Raw genomic sequence first — 13,431 nt, 5'->3', positions numbered from 1 at the left:
TTACGATGTAATTTTTTATTTCTTTTTATTATTGTTCATGTCCGTAGCGATACGTGCTACATGTAAACTTATCTTTCAATTTCTTATTTTTCTTTTTTCTTTTTAAATATCATTATACGACACTTCTTAATTTATTGTTTATTATGTTCAAATAGTATTTGGTTCACTCTATATATGTATTCTTCTATCATCATATGTCTTATCAATTTTTTGGGTTCGTTTCAATTTAATTAATTTAATTTTATATGCAATATTAGTTACTGTTTTGTTACTATGAATGTAACGACCTAAAAATTTGATGAAATATGTGAAATTTTTTATTTTGTGTGATTTGACAGTTTTACCCCTCCCCGTAGTTTCATTATGATATTTTTGGGGTGTGGGAGTGATTAATATGATTTTTGATGCATTTTGGTATCATTTATGCAATATTGTGGTTTTTGATGGCTTTAAGAGCCTTATTTTGAACTTATGTGGATATATTTTGATCCGTACAATGGATGATCGAATGGACTACGCCAGCAGCTCTGAAATATCAATTATAGGCTAGGTAGACCTTTGGTTCGGGTCCCGGTGCACACGAGCTCATTTCAACCTGTTGATCACCATGCCTATTTGTGTATCTACCTCGATAGGTGATTCTTTAGTGGTGGATCGGTCGTACTGATTTTGTGTTGTGACTTTTGTCGGGCGTGAGACTTTGGTAGACTTGTTCGTGTTAGATATGGTCGATTTTGGTGTTATTTTGGGTATGGATTGATTGGCTCCTTATCTTGTTGTCTTAGGTTGTTTTGCTAAGACTCTGACTTTAGCTTTAGTTGGTGTGACAAGTATAACTTGGAAAGGATACACTTAATTAGGTCTTAAGAGGGTTATATCTTATGTTCAAGCTCGTGAATTGGTTGAGAGAGGATGTTTATCTTTCTTGTCCCATATTTGTAACACCAATGTTGTTTCACCTCCGTCCTTGGATTCTGTCTGTGTTGTTCGAGAGTTTATGGATGTGTTCCTTACAGACTTGCCTGGTATGTCTCCAGATTGAGATATTGATTTCGCCATTGATGTTGAACTGGGCACCAAGCCTATTTCCATTCCTCCTTATAGGATGGCCCCAACAGAGTTGAAGAAACTAAAGGATCAGCTACATGAGTTATTGGATAAGGGATTTATTCGACCTAGTGTTTTACCTTTGGGTGTATCTATCTAGTTTGTGAAGAAAAAGGATGAGTCTATGCGGATGTGTATTAATTATTGACAATTGATTAGGGTGACGGTTAAGAATAAGTATCCTCTTCCTCACATTGATGATTTGTTTAATCAGCTTCAGGGCATTGCGGTGTTTCAAAAATTGATTTATGGTTCGGTTATCACCAGCCGAGGATTAGAGCCTTGGGTATTTCAAAAGCAGTTTTTCTGGTTCGATATGGTCATTATAAGTTCTTAGTCATGTCTTTTGGGTTGACCAATTCCCCTGCCTTGTTAATGGAGTTAATGAATAAGTTGTTTCGACCATGTCTTAACTCCTTTGTTATGGTATTTATAGATGATATCTTGGTTTATACCAAGAGTGAGATTGAGCCTGAGGAGCATTTGTAGATTGTGCTTTAGAGATTGAGGGATGAGAAGTTGTATGCTAAGTTCTCTAAGTGCGAGTTTTGGTTGGAGTATGTTTCTTTCTTGAGTCATGTAGCGACTAAAGAAGGTATTATAGTTGATCCAACTAAGGTTGAAGCGGTGCATGATTGGGCTAGACCTACTTTGCCCATCGATATTCGAAGTTTTGTTGGCTTAGCTGAAGTATTATCAATGGTTTGTTGAGGGTTTTTCATCCATTGCAGCTCCATTGACCAAGTAGACCCAAAAGAAGATTTCTTTTCAGTGGTCCGATGTTTGTGAGACGGCCTTTAAAAAGCTCAAGGATTTAGTGACTTCAGCTCCTATTTTGGCTTTCCCTAAGGAGTGGGCTTTATTGTCTATTATGATGCTTTAGGTGTTGGGTTAGGTGTTGTGTTGATGCAAGAGGTCAAGGTAATTACGTATGCATCTCGTCAAGATTAAAGCCTCATGAGAGGATTTATCCTACCCATGATTTAGAGTTGTGTGCAGTTGTGTTTGCCTTGAAGTTTTGGAGGCACTACTTGTATGAATTCCATTATGAGATCTTCTCAAATTATCGTAACCTACGATACTTCTTTATCAGCGAGATCTTCTTAGGAGGCACGCCGTTGGCTTGAGTTTCTTAAGGATTATAACTTTACTATTCTCTACCATCAGGGCAAGGCTAATGTGGTTGTGGATACCTTGAGCTAAAAGTCGGCTAGCATGGGTATCTTGGCGCATCTTTTGACCCAGGAGAGGCCTTTGTCCTTAGAAGTTCATTCTTTAGCTAACCAGATGGTTAGACTTGATATTTCGACACTGGGGCATGTTTTGGCATTTGTGGATGCTAGATCTTCTTTGATGGAGCAGATCCGAGCTTATCAGTTTGATGATGTTGGATTGAGGTCGATTCGACACAAAGTATTAAGTGGAGAGATGAAAGAAGCCTCGCTTGATTCAAATGGAGTTTTTCGTAATAGAGGCCGATTTTGTGTGTAGAAAGTGGGTGACTGGATTAGGTTGATCTTGGAGGAGGCCCATTGTTTTAGATATTCTATCCATCTAGGTGTGACTAAGATGTATCGTGATTTGAGACAACACTACTGGTGCGGTGGTATGAGGTGAGATATAGCGGGTTTTATGGCTCATAGCCTATGTTGTCAACAATTGAAGGCCACATATATGGGACCTGGTGGATTGCTTTAGAGGTTACCCATTTTCAAGTGGAAGTGGAACGGATCACTATGGACTTTACGGCTGGTTTGCCTCGTACATCTCATATTTTTTACAGTGTTTGGGTCATCATGGATCAATTGACCAAGTCAGCTCATTTTATTTCGGTTCAGGCCTCATTCAGTGTTAGAGGTTGACTCGTCTATATTCGTGAGATTGTTCGTCTGTATGGTGTACCGGTATCTATTTACATCGAGATTTTGTGTTCATATTTCACTTTTGGAAGACTTTTCAAGATGAGTTGGGTACTTAGGTTGATCTCAGCACAACGTTTCACCCCCAGAATGATGACCAATCAGAGCGGACTATCTAGGTTTTAGAGGAAATACTTCACGCATGCACGATGGATTTTGATGGCCAGTGGGAGAAGCTTTTGGCTTTAGCATAGTTTGCATATAGTAATAGCTACCATTCCAGTATTGAGATGACTCCTTTTGAGGCATTGTGTGGTAGGTGTTGTCTCTCTCCTGTAGGTTGGTTCAATGTTTCATAGGTGAGACCTCGAGGTGCGTACTTTCTTCGTAAGTCTTTGGATAGAGTCTGAGTCTTTCAGGATAGACTTAGAGCGGCTTAGAGTTTGCAGAAGTGCTATGCTGATCGTAGACTTTGTACCTTGAGATTTGGTGTTGGTGATCATCTTTTCCTTTGAGTTTCACCCATGAAGGGTGTGATAAAGTTTGGGAAGAGGGGCAAGCTTAGCCCCAGGTATGTTGGTCTATTTGAGATTCTTCGGACTATTAGTGATGTGGCTTGTGAGTTGGCTTTTCCCTTTGATCTATCAGTTGTTTATCCAGTTTTTATATTTTTATGCTTCGTTGCTATATTCTTGATAAGTCTCATGTCATTCATTGGGAGTCAGTTCAGTTAGATGAGCGGTTGTCTTTTGTTGAGGAACCAATTTCCATTTTGGCTAGGGATGTTAGGCAGTTGCGCTCTAAAGTGATCCTTGTGGTTCAGGTCCAGTGGAAAATTTGACCTGATGTGGCTAATTGGAGATTGAGTCTGATATGCATAGTTCTTATCCCCAGCTTTTTAGTGATTCAGGTATTTCCTTACCTTAGTTCGAGGACGAACTAGATTTTTAGTGGTGGATGATGTAACGACTTAAAAATTTGATGAAATATATGAAATTTTTTATTTTATGTGATTTGACAGTTTTACCCCTCCCCATAGTTTCATTATGATATTTCTGGAGTGTGGGAGTGATTAACATGATTTTTGATGCATTTTCATATCATTTATGCAATATTGTGGTTTTTGATGGCTTTAAGAGCCTTATTTTGGACTTATGTGGATATATTTTGATCCGTGTGATGGATGACCGAATGAACTACGCCAACAGCTCTGGAATATCGATTTTAGGCTAGGTAGACTTTTGGTTCGGGTCCTGGTGCACCCGAACTCATTTCGACCTATTGATAAGAAAGTTGAAAAAATAGAAATATGAGTGTGGAACCCACATTTGATCAAAACAACCTCAGATCTAAAATTCGACTTCACCAGCATATCCGAAATGTCTATTTTAGTGTGTTAGCATGTTTGGTATGATTTTACGGCTTTTAAATCTCATTTCGACTCTCGGTTTGGAAAATTGTGATTTCGAGTTTTGGGGGTCAATTTTGTGAAAACGATATTTTATGGAAAATCTGATATCTCCATCGCGTCCATAACGTTAAATTTAGTATGGTTACATAGTTCATTTGCATAAATCGAACTCCGAACAAATCCCGGGCACCCTGTCGAAGTCCATTTCGATTTAGAAAAAAACCAGCACCAACTATTGCAAAAAATCTGCTATAAATAACAGATTTTTCATCCATTTTGCTTATTTTTCATCTTGCCTCTTGACAGTTAAACCCTAAATAGTTTGGGGGCTTAAAAATATAGTTTGTCGGAGCTTGAAAAACTAGATTAACACTTATTTCTTGATTATATTACAAATTTAAGGTAAGAATTCAATCCCTTTCTTAATAATTTTTTCTTTAATTTCTCAAAATCCCAAAAATTTTAGGGCATGATTTTAAAACCAAATTTCACTTCTTTTACTTGAATAATATTTTTATCTTATAATTATTACTTTTTCATCAATTTAACCTTCAAAACAACTTCGATTTTTTATTTAAACTCAGATTTCAAATATTTTACCCGGTAAAGCTCAAAAATGGTTTTTCTTCCATTTGAACCTCGTTTTTTACTCGATTTAACTTAGGTTTTCAGCTATATGTTCCTAAAAATATGGGGAACATACTTTTGAAGTAAAGTTTTGATTTTTCCCTTCTTTTTCGGAAACCCATTTTGGAGGTTCGTTTTGACCCTGAACCAAAAGTAGTCAATATGAATATCGTTGGTTTTGTTTTGATGCGTATATTTCATATTTGATGTTTCTAGTGAAGTTCGAGATTTTTCGTGAAAAGTAAGATTGCGGGTTCAAGTGTAGCGGGCCGATTTTAGCTTTCGAGGTAGGTTATGACTTAACTTTTCAGACTAGTCTGGATAGTAAATGATGATACAAAATGCATGTTAAGGGTGGGAACTAATCATGAAAAATAGTATCTACGTGTTGTGACTTTGTGGGGACCTATATGTGATGTAATTGTCAAAATTAAAATATTATGTGATATATTTGACCGTGTGGGGTCCTATGTGACATTGATAGCCTTAAATACATGTGAGTAATTGTATAGTATTATTTAATGTGGTACCATTGGGTATTGTGATTATATTCATACCTTATTGGCATATGAGACATGTGAAAATTCATGGATGAAATAAAAATAACGAGTGAATATTGACTCATGTGGTTGTAAAAATGTATCATTGTGGTTGGTTGTGGAAATACTTATTGTGATTGGTTGTGAGCATTACATCTTCATATTATACTCATTCATGAAACATTGGTACCACCGCGACAACATCTGAGAAACACTGACAACACCTTTTTAAAAATATTGTAACACCCACTCTCCGAGGGATATGCCAGTAAGGAGATATGAGATATGTGGATTGTATATGGGTTGACAAACCCCCCATGGGTCTTACGTCGAGATTCTTTAGCTCTGTAGGTGTATACGGGGATTGTGAGACGATCCCGGAGGTTGTGAGACAACCTCGTGCATCATCATTATCATCATCATCATTATTATATGCATTGCACTTACTTTATTGTGTTTATGTTGTGTTGTATTGCCTTATTGACTTGTCATCTATGTATTTGTCTAGCCTTCCTTTACTTGTATTTAATGATTTTGTATCTACATATTCTCTCTTGTTCTATTTATATGTGACATAATGTATACTTGTGTTCTATATCTTTGTGTGATTTTGTAATATATGTGAGATATATTAGAACTATTAGTGCAAGCGGTGTGGGATATCGTTGTGGGATATTTTTTGATTGCAGGTGACGTACTCTTAGTGTATATTTTATATGCTTTATTTATTACTTTGCATGGTCGGCCTATGATACTTACTGAGTACAAGTGGACCGTACTCATGTCTACTGCGCTCTTTTGGTGCTGGTCCTACCTCGAGTGCGCCTCAACTTACTTGATTCAGGCGATTGTTGGAGCTTCCAAGAAAGCGGTTGGACATTCATGCGTCCGAAGTTCACCTCTATCTTTCTATATTAGTTATATCTTTATTAGTATTCAGAGACAGTTATTATTCCTTTGTAATTATTTTTCCCGATGTATTTGACTCTTGGATTGTATTAGTAATTCTTTTACTATTGATACCTGGTTTTGGGCATGATTGGTATTTTGGATAAATTCTTTCCACATTGTTATGATTACTATTATGGTTCGGCTTGAATCTAGAAGCCTTACTTTGGGATATTTCTGTCTTTTTCTCTTTTTGTATCAGTTTGGGTGATAGGCTTATTTGTCAAGGTGCGCCGCAACAAGTGTCATCATGACCCTCGTTTTTGGGTCGTGACAATGAATCTTTTGAATTAGAAATAGTGATTTTATAACTGAAAATTGATGAACTTTGGATGGAGAGACGTCTGTGACGACCATGGCGGAGATGAGGTGGCCTTTTTAATGAAATTATGGGTAATGGTATTCACTTTGAAGATAGAATGGTGATTCACATGTAATGCCAATGCTTTTAATTTTTAAATATATTTCAAATTTAGCAAAAAGTTTATTAAATGCATAGTAAAAAAAAATGTCCAATTTTAAAAACAAATGCAAATGTTTTACATAAAGTTATTAATATGAATTTTGGATTCTATTTTGAGCAGAATGTTATAAATTCTAATTCTGGATTCTAATTATGTAATACAGTTTCTTTATTTTAGAATTCATGTGTATAAATTTTAATTTGAATTAAAAGATAAGTTTAATATATAAATATAAGACTTTTTCAACTTAAATAAGAATTAATTGTTATTTTTAAAATTTAAATTTTAATATATAAATTTAAATTTATTTAAATACCTATATATTTTAACGTCTTCTATTATAAATAGGGAAGTACCTACATTAAGTATTAAAATATTATACTTTTAGTTGCTGTCATATTTTAACAGATCAAACCTATGAAAAATATTAAAATATAAAATTTTCAGAATTTGAAATGCATTAATAACAATAACATTTCTCAATACTATGCTAATGAAAGCTAAGGTTTCCCGAAGAAGATTCATTTGAAATTCAAGTGATCTTTTTTTTCTAAAAAAGTACTAACTAAATTGTCCCATTGTTTAATTAAGTAATGATTCGTTAGTAAATTTTTTAATTTTTATTTTTTTAAAAAATTCAAAATATTAAAAAAATATATGAAACAAATAAATAATACAAAAAAGATAGTTTAAAAAATTCTATATGCCTGCACGTCCCTTTCCATTACCCAACTTAATTACAAACACAATTATACAGTTATTTATTAATAGAAAAATATTACTACAGATTTCAATCAAGTATGAAACCTCTTGTTTCTTTCCGTTTTATTGCACTTTTCAATATATTTCTATATTAATTTTAAAAATAATATAATTTAAAAAAAGGTATTTTATATATAGTATAAATTGTTTTAATTTGATCTGAAAAATACACATTTTTATAAATAATTACTACCCTTTTTGACTAGCATATATTTAATCTTTAAACAAAAAAGAAACAAAGCAATAAAAGATTATTTTTAAAAAAGAGTAAACTAAATAAAACGGCCAAACCCATCGATAGCCCCTCAAACTTATTCCTAAAATTCACTTAGGCCCCTAAACTAAGGCTTGTATCTATTAAACCCCTAACCCCCCCTCCCCAATTTGGTTCCAAGTGAGTATTTTTTGCCCACATCTCATCAGCTTCAGGCACGTGTCTCCAAACGCCGCTGATGTGGAAAGTTATTCCACTTAAAACCATCCATGTGTATAAACTAACTCCACATATACTTAATACATTTTAATTTTAAATGGAAAAAATCTCATTCCATGGAAGTTTTTCTCTCTTTCTCCCCCCGTTAACTCTCTCTCTCTTCATAACCCTAAATTAACTTTAAATTAACCAAATTTTCACTCAAATCGAAGGACAAATTTGGAGGTTTTCCTCAGATCTTCCTGGTGTAAGTGTTCTTATGATTTTTATTTGTTAAATTTTGTTGAATTTTAGCATATTGTAGTTTTTAGGGTTTTAAAATCACTGTTACGCCTATGATTTTTGGAATATTTTGTCTCCTTACTTAACATGCATTAAAGGTTGTATCTTTTAGCTTATTGATGTGTACTCTGGGTATATTCCGTGGCCATTCCGTTAAGTAACTTTGAATTTTTACCCTTTGTCACCGGTGACGTAATAAATGGAGATAATTGTCACAAAATTGCACCATGGGGATCCTTTTCCAATACGGGTGTCCCTACATATGTTGCAAGTTGTGTGCCAGGGGTAAGGTACATTGACGAGGACCACTTTTCCATACTAGAATTGTTATTTTATACTAAAGAATTAGGGTATGAAGCTGTTAGGGGGTTTTATTATCAAGATGCAGTAACTAATCAGTTCAAGTTGATTAAAAGTGACAGACATCTCTATGACCTGGTTAAAGATTTTAAACATGAGGACTATTGATTTTTATGTCAATCATATTTTTAGATGAACCAATTCTTGACCCTGATGGTCCCACTAATTTTTTACCTGCACTTGATATTATTGAGTCTGCAGACCTAGAAAGAGAAAGTGTTGGTGTTGGTGATAGTGCTAACATAGAGAGAGAATCTATTGGAGTAGAGGAAGAGAGGGAGGCTAATGTAGAAGATGTTGGCGTACAAGGAGGTGATGAGGTTGATGTAAAAGATATCCATGTAGAAGATATTAACCTAGAATATTTTGGTGTAGAAGGAGGTGATGAGGCTGATGTAGAAGACATTAATGTAGAAGATGTTAACAAGCTAACAAGTGAGTTATCAGATTATTTGAGTAGTGATTCAGATCTTGGAGATATTCCTTCAGAAGATGGCTCAGATGTTGATAAGGAGTTGAGGGCTTTTAGATAAGAAAGAAAGAAAAAAAGAGCCAACAACAAAGAAAGAAACAAAAAAGCAAGAAAAAAGGCTGTTAAAACTGAAGAAGTACCTTTGGGAGTTGCTGGTTGCGTAGATAGAGGCTTTAGGGATATTGGTAAAGTAAGGCTACCAAATAATCTGGAAAGTTGGGTAGAGATGAGAAATATATTGATAGTTCTGATTGTTGGGGTAAAGATAGTGAAGAGATAGATATAGTTGCTGTTCGAGGAGTAGATCTACCTAGAAGAAGGAGAAGCAAGAAAATTAGGTGTGCTAAAAATTGTGAGTTTTCTGTGTTTAAGCTTGGAATGATTTTTACGGGTGCAAATCAGTTTAGAAAAGTTGTTGCAAATTATGCTGTAGAGTATAGAAGGCAGGTGAAGTTAAAACCTAATGAACAATATAGAATAAGGGTGAAGTGCATTGCAACTAATTGCAACTGGTTGCTGTTTGCTTCTACTGATAGGGATTCAGGTGATTTTATTGTTAAGAACTATAACCCTATTCACAAATGTATACCTCTAAACAAGAACAAGATGTGTGATTCAAAGTTTATTGCTAGAAAGTTCAAGAACAGAATAGCTTCTCAGCCATACATTAGGATTTGGGAAATTCAGGATTTAGTAAGAGAGGTGTTGGGTCTTTATGCAGGTAAAACTATTTGTTATAGGGCTAAACAGATTATTATGAGGGAGAATATGGGAGATTGAAACCTGGAATTTGCCAGATTACGTGACTATGCAGGTATGATCAAGACAACAAATCCTGGAAGTTCTTGTTGGATAAAAATTGACAAAGAAACTAAACCAGGAAAGAACCTCTTTGTTTATTTCTATGTGTGCTTTCATGCCTTCAAGCAAGGATGGTTAGATAGGTGTAGGAAAATTATTAGTTTTGATGGATTCTTTCTCAAAGGAGCTTGTAAGGGTGAGTTGTTGGTTGCTGTAAGGAAAAATGGCAACAACCAAATGTATCCTATTGCATAGGCAGTTGTAGATACTGAAACAAAACATAGCTAGGACTGGTTCATAAGGTATCTGATTGCAGATCTAAATCTGGGAACTGGTGAAGGCTTGACTGTAATGTCAGACCAACAAAAGGTACCACCACTTAATTATTTTTCTCATTACTTGACTTTATTTTCCAATAATATTCCTATTTTAATAATACTTAATACTTATTACAGGGTCTTGTTCCTGTTTTGATATATCTGCTACCAAATGCTGAGAGAAGAATGTGTGCTAGACATATTTGGAGCAATTGACATGTGCACTGGAGAGAGGAAGAGAGAAGGAAATAGTTTTGGAGATGTGCAAAAGCAAGCTTTGAAGTAAAGTTTAGAGAAGAGATGCAAGCAATGTCAAGGCTAGGTAAGAAAGAAATAACTGAGGACATGTTGATTAATCCTCCTACTTCTTGGTGTAGGGTATATTTCAAATGTGATATTGTAGAAAATAACATGTGTGAGACTTTCAATTCTTAAATCTTAGCTTTTAGACATAAGTTCATAATCACAATGTTAGAGGATATTAACATCAATTGATGAATAGACATATAGATATGATTAAATTTGCAGAAATGTGGATTTCAGACACTGCACCTATGGCAAGAACTATTTTAGAAGCTAACAAGGAATATTCAAATAGGTGTAGAGTTCTATGGAATGGAGTTAATGGTTTTGAAATTGCGGATGGGGGTTACACATTTGTTGTTCACTTGGACAAGAAGCATTATGATTGTAGGTTATGGATGTTAAGAGGTATTCCTTGTCCTCATGCCATTTTTTATTATTATTACTTGAATATAAATCCTGATCAGCATGTAGAGCACTGGTATAAGAAAGAAACCTTTCTTAAGTCTTATAGCCATTTCATTCAACCAATTACCAATATGAGAATGTGGCCGGAAACCAAAAACCCATCAATTGAACCTCCAAAACCAAGAAAGATGCCAGGCAGACCTGGCAAAAACAGAAGGAAGAAGAAGGATGAGCCAAAAAAGTGGGGTAAAGTCTCAAAAAAATGCGTCAAGATCACTTGTTCAAGGTGCAAGCAAGTTGGCCATAACAAGACCGTGTGTGCCAAAATGGTAAGCCTTAAATGAATTTCATAATAGTTTGTAAAGTTAACATATTTTTTAGCTTTTCATATTTTTGTTTGTATGTTAGAATGGGATGGAGAGCAGTAATAGTAGTTAACCTAGCTGTCAGCCTGAAGCTTCATGGAATATACCACCACCACAATCAAGTTCTATTTGTGGTGACACCAGTGCAATGGCAAGACATACCTACACTCAAAGTCAGACAACAAGAGTAAGTTATATATGTTCTGTTGCCTTAATATTTTTGTCCTGCTTAATATTATTATTTTTTGTCTTGCTTAATATTATTATTGAAAAATATTGAAAATATTATGTTGCATTTATTCACAGTCAAACTCCACCTTTCATACATATGCAACTACACAATTCAGTTAATCAGGATTTATTTGTGCTGACACAACTGTTGTGCTAACAGAACTTCAAAAAAAGGTGTCAAGTGTGTCTGGTAGAGGTCAAGGTGCTGCTGGTAGAGGTAAAGGTGCTACTGATAGAGGTAAAAATTGTTCTGGTAGGGATGATAGTTCTGGTAGTGGTCAATTTGGTGCTGATAGGGGAGGTGAAAGAGGAATTGGTAGAGGTCAAGGTGTTGCTGGTAGAGGTCAAGGTACTGCTGGTATAGGTAAAGGTTATTCTAGTAGGGATGGTGGTTCTGATAGTGGCCAATTTGGTGCTGATAAGGGAGGTGAAGGAGAAATTGGTAGAGGTCAAGGAGGGAGTGGTAGAGGATTGTCAAGAAAAATACCCAATGCAAGAGGGACCCTATTTGAAAGTGGAAGAAATATTTCTTCCAGTCAAATACCACCTTTGCCAACCAATAAGAGGTCATACAATGCTACCTCATTTGCTGCTGCTACTGGATACAAAAGGCCTACAACTGATTTTGGTACTTACTCTGATCCAACAACTGGAACCCACGTGTAAAATGTATTTATTTATGTCTCATTATTTACCTATAATAATGTTTGCCCTGATGTTTTTATTCAAGTTTGCAATGTTCACTGTCTTACAATTTTGTCTAATTTTGCAGCCAGGTACATCAAGTGAGAGGGTTCTTTATGAAGGTATAAATTTAAGGAGTACTTCACCAATCAATATAGATATTGGTTTTAAACCTAGTGGCCTAAAGTGGAATGGAAAAGATGCAGTCACCAGCACACAATTGCTACAAATAAATGCAAATAAGAGAAAAAAGTGGAAACAGCCAAGTCTTCTTCATCAATTGGATCTTCAAAGAAGTAGTTCATTTAGAAATGATTTGCACTGTAATGATGGATAGTGTCTTTGAACAAATTGTGTTACTAGTTTTTGAATAACTTTTTCTTAGGTAGCAATTAATGATTTTGGTGTATGTTGCAGTAGAACTATTCTGCTCAATGTTGAGCCTTTTTTGAACACCTTTACATCATGTATGTAGTTTTTAGCTCAATCTTGAGCTGTGTTAATATGATATCCAGCTGCTTGCACTTGTAATAGTTACAAATAATTACCTTCAATAGTTATCATAGCCTTCAATAGTTACAAATAGGCTGCGTGGTAATACCTTTAGTAGCTACACAAGTAGACACAAAGTAGCCAATTGACAATGAGATTGTCATACAAAAATATGTCAATTAATTCAAACAACTACTACAAACAAACCAAACAACTACTACAAACTAGGCCAACTACAAACTGAACAAACAACTACTACAAACTACTACTACTACAAACTAACGAAACAACTACTATAAACTAACCATTACAATATCCAATTGCCTATTTAATAGGCAAACTTAACTACTACACCTTACACCATATTAAAGAACCACTTTACAGCTAGAATAATAAGAAGAAGTAGAAAAATTCTATTCAATTTGAGCTTAGCACATTCCTTTTTAAGTTTAACTTTTTTGAGTTTTTGCCTCAATGCAATCAACTTCCCTTCACTATCTTTCAATTTCTCACACAAAATGTCCCTCTCTTGTTCAACGTATTTGAGCTTTTGCTTCAATCAATCA

This window comes from Capsicum annuum, chromosome 2 (assembly GCF_002878395.1).
Source record: "Capsicum annuum cultivar UCD-10X-F1 chromosome 2, UCD10Xv1.1, whole genome shotgun sequence".
NCBI lineage: Eukaryota > Viridiplantae > Streptophyta > Magnoliopsida > Solanales > Solanaceae > Capsicum > Capsicum annuum.
Note: the sequence above shows the minus strand (reverse complement) of the source record.